At 39.5% G+C, this 4339-nt stretch overlaps 1 non-coding gene across 1 annotated transcript; it reads right to left on the bottom strand.

Annotated features, from left to right (window-relative positions):
• Positions 1-2454: 2454 nt before the first annotated feature.
• On the bottom strand, positions 2455-2561 carry LOC141716426 (small nucleolar RNA R71). The gene has a single exon (XR_012573137.1). It is a non-coding gene; the product is annotated as a small nucleolar RNA R71 (small nucleolar RNA).
• Positions 2562-4339: the final 1778 nt, after the last annotated feature.

Raw genomic sequence — 4339 nt, 5'->3', positions numbered from 1 at the left:
TCTTAATTAAATTATATGACTTAATTAATTAATAGAGAATTAATACTAACCCTGAGCAGCATCCATTCTTCTGAATATCTTCTGAAAATCACTGAGAATTATGAATCAATTTCACCACTTCAACGTTAACACTCGATGTACTGTCTGGTTCATGAGTGACTAACTTCCGTGACGTTTCTTCATGTCTTCACTTTGACACTTTGATTTTCTTCAGATTAAATCCTTGTAATTAATGATACTCTGACGAGATCTCTGTCACTTGATTAAATCCACGATCTTGATTTATATCACTGAGGCATGATCAAATTCTTGAACTTCTTCCAGTGAATCTTCAAGTCTGCAGATGAACAATGTTTCTTTATCCTTTGACAGATGTTACTTTGCGAGATCTCTCTGACGGTAGATCCACTATTTACTTATTACATTCTTATTTGAGTTGAGTTGAATCCTCGAATATACAAATAGGCTATGACATATGACTTACAGATAATCAGGTGAATTAGCATTATTTTGGTGCTAATATAGTGTCTATGTGGTGTTGGAATAAAAGCTCGCGAAGATCGGCTCGAATCTGCAAGAAAAATGGAAGAAGTCAGTTTTGGCAGAAGATCAGTGCGCCCGCGCTGAACAAGCGTGCGGCCGCGCCGAAGTACAGAAAGCCATCGCGCGGTCGCACCGTGTCGAGATAATAAAATCCTGATTTTATTATAATTCTATTTTCTGGACTCCTGGGTTGATTGGACTGCTATATATTGATAACTCAAGATCGTTTTTTAAGAAGGAGACTTATCAGAGCACAAGGAGAAGATGACAAGAGACCTATATCACAATTCAACAAAGGCGAAGACGATCTAGTTTATTCTTGTGAATCTTTGTTTTGAGTTGTAATCTTGGATGCTCGTTTCTTGTTTTGTTGAACCTATACTCTTATTTGTACTTGGTTTTAATTATTCGTTATAAAGACTACGTTTTATATACCATGCTTTCATCGGAACCCACGTTGATGATGAGTCTGATTATGGGCTAATCATTATCGTGGGGTTTTAATGGATTTATTTATGGATTTCTTTAGTTAAATTGTGTGATGCCTTAGTATGTGGTGAATGTATGATATTCTAATATCGGTTGTGTGTATTCGTCTTATGAGCATCGTGAACTTATAAGATAGTGTGTTAATTCTTAATGAAGCGAAAGTGAATTTAAGGATTTAGAACTTGCCATGCTAGCATAGGTTCATGTATTGTCATGCATGATTCGTAGGTAATTTTAATTATCTTACTTGCCCTATGTAATCAAGATAGATAACTTGTGCTTAAACCGTTATGTTATCAAATTCTATAGACATATCGGATCCCAATATAATTGGTGTCTATTCAGCTTCTATCTCTTTTGTGGATGTCTGGTAGTATGGTACTCGCGCAACGAAAGTTGGCGTTTATCAGTTTCGTGTTATCTGATTAGTGTCATCATCATTGCATGCTAAAGTTAAGAATAATAAGGCTATTGAATGAAGTATTTAATGAAGTTAGAATCTCATGTTTGTCATAATTATTAATTCCATCAATCTTATTATCGTAGTTAAAATTATTAGTTTAATTCTTAGTTATAAACAACCTCACTTTGTTATCGTCTTAGCATTGAATAATAACCATACATTGTTGCTTAAGTGTGTGAATTAATTAGTTAACCAATACAATCTCTGTGGGAACGAACTAGAAAAGATTCTATACTACTTGCGAACTCGTATACTTGCATGTATTATTAGCACATGTTTAGCGACTAACAAGTTTTTGGCGCCACTGCCGGGGATTCCAGTGTTAATTGATAGTTTATGTGCTTTCCATCAGTGGTCGTTAAAGTTCATTGACTCGGACATTGTCACTTATCTGTTTCCTTATCTTATTTCAGGTACTCTAGCGAGGGTGTATGCATACGCGTTCGCGTACTCGTAAGAGAACACCGGATAAAGCCGAGGAAGAAGTTGTGGTAGTTTGTAAGGAAGTTTTTGAGTAAGAAAAGAAGGTAGAAGAAGAAGAGAAAGTCGAAGAACCAGTTGTAGTAGCGATGAGTGATCAAGCAGAAAATCTGAAGGTTTTGATGTACTATTCTCAGCCGAAGATTAATGGCATTCAGTCAAGCATCATCAGACCGGCCATCAGGGCTAACACTTTTTAGATCAAGTCAAGCACGATTCAGATGATACAGAACTCAGTTCAGTTTGAGGGTTCTCCTACTGAAGACCCCAACATGCACATCAGTGATTTCATCGAGATCTGCGACACTTTCAAATTCAATGATGTGACTGAAGATGCTATCAAGCTACGCCTGTTCCCATTCTCTCTGAGGGACAAGGCTAAGTGTTGGTTACACTATCTGCCAACAGGATCTATCACCACTTGGGAGGATCTTGCGCAAAAGTTTCTCAATAAATTCTTCCCCATGGCGAAGACTGCTGTAATCAGGAATGCTCTTACCCAGTTTACTCAGCAAACAGGGGAATCTCTGTATGAGGCTTGGGATCGATATAAGGAGATGCTAAGGAAATTCCCACACCATGGTATGCCTGTTTGGATGATTATTAATTACTTCTACAATGGATTGGGTGCTACTTCTAGACCCATGCTTGATGCAGCATCAGGAGGAGCCTTGTGGGTTAAGAGCTATGATGAAGCTTATGAACTTATTGAACTGATGGCTGCTAATGAGTACCAGAATCCTTCCCAGAGACTGACTCAAGGGAAAGTTGCAGGAATTCTGGAGTTGGACGCAGCTACTGCTATCGCTGTCCAACTTAAGGCTTTGACGACGAAGGTAGACACTTTGGCTAATAATGGAGTAAATCAAATCGCAAGTGTCTGTGAGCTTTGTGCTGGTGCCCATGAGACTGATCAGTGCGCAATTTCTAGTGAATCAGCTCAGTTCGTGAGCAACTTCTAGCTATCGCAGGAACCAATATTAGCCACCTATTATCCCAACAACCGCAATCATCCTAATTTCAGTTAGATTAATGCTCAGAATATGGTTCAACAGCCTTATCAGCAGTACCCGGCTAAACAGTACAACCCCCCGGTTGTCAGCAACCACAGTATACACCTAGACAGCAACTCCAACTGCAACAAGCCAATAAAAAATCTGAATTAGAGAAGTTGAAGCTTATGTGCAAGAGTTAAGCTATTTCTATCAAGACCTTGGAAAATCAAATTTGGCAAATTGCCAATGCCTTGCTAAATCACCAGACTGGATACATTACCTAGTGACACTGAAGTTCCAGGAAAGAGGGAAGCTAAGGAGCAGGTAAAGGCAATCACTTTAAGGTCTGGAAAGGTTGCGAATCCCGAACAAACTCAAGAGTTGACTGGAGAAGTTGTGGCTGAGAAAGAAGTAGTGCAGCAAGACGAAGAAGTGGAACCAAGGAAGCCTACTGTTGAGCACACTCCGCCTGAGGGTAATACAGGGGAGAAACAGATCTATCCTCCACCGCCTTTTCCCAAGCGGCTGCAGAAGAAAAAGCTGGACAAGCAATTTGAGAAGTTTCTGGAGGTGTTCAAGAAACTTCATATCAACATACCTTTCGCCAAGGCTCTCGAGCAGATGCCTAGTTATGCAAATTTTATGAAAGGTATTCTCTCTCTGAAGGTGAAGCTAGATGATTTAGAGACAGTCGCTCTCACGGAGGAATGCAGTGATGTGCTGCAATAGAAGTTTCCTTCGAAGCTTAAAGATCCAAGAAGCTTCACTATTCCATGTACTATTGGAAAAGTGTCTTTTGACAGATGCTTATGTGACTTAGGAGTTAGCATCAATCTGATGTCTTTGTCAATTTTCAAGCAGTTGGATTTACCTGATCCCAAACCGACTTATATGACCTTACAATTGGACGACCGTTCTATTACATATTCGCAGGGTATTGTGGAGGATGTCTTGGTCAAGGTTGATAAACTCATCTTTCTTGCTGATTTCGTAATTCTTGATTTCGAGGAGGATAAGAAGATTCCCATAATCTTGGGAAGACCTTTCCTGGTGACTGGCCGAACCTTGATAGATGTGTAGAAGGGTGAGCTCACCATGCGAGTTCTGGATCAGGATGTCACTTTTAATGTGTTCAATGCTATGAATTCCCTACTGATAATGAGGAGTGCTTAAAAGTGGAGTTGGTCGATTTGGTGGTCACATCAGAACTTGATCAATTGCTAAGGTCTGATGCCTTAGAAAAAGCCTTATTGGGGAATTCAGATAGTGAAGATGGCGAAGGGGAAGAACAATTGCAATATTTGAATGCTTCTCCCTGGAAAAGGAAAATTGATATGCCTTTTGAATCTCTTGGAATGGAGGAATTGAA

The sequence above is a fragment of the Apium graveolens genome, chromosome 3 (genome assembly GCF_009905375.1).
Source record: "Apium graveolens cultivar Ventura chromosome 3, ASM990537v1, whole genome shotgun sequence".
In the NCBI taxonomy this organism is placed as follows: Eukaryota; Viridiplantae; Streptophyta; class Magnoliopsida; order Apiales; family Apiaceae; genus Apium; species Apium graveolens.
The sequence above is the reverse complement of the archived record's forward strand: the minus strand, read 5'-3'. Positions and strand labels throughout refer to the sequence as shown.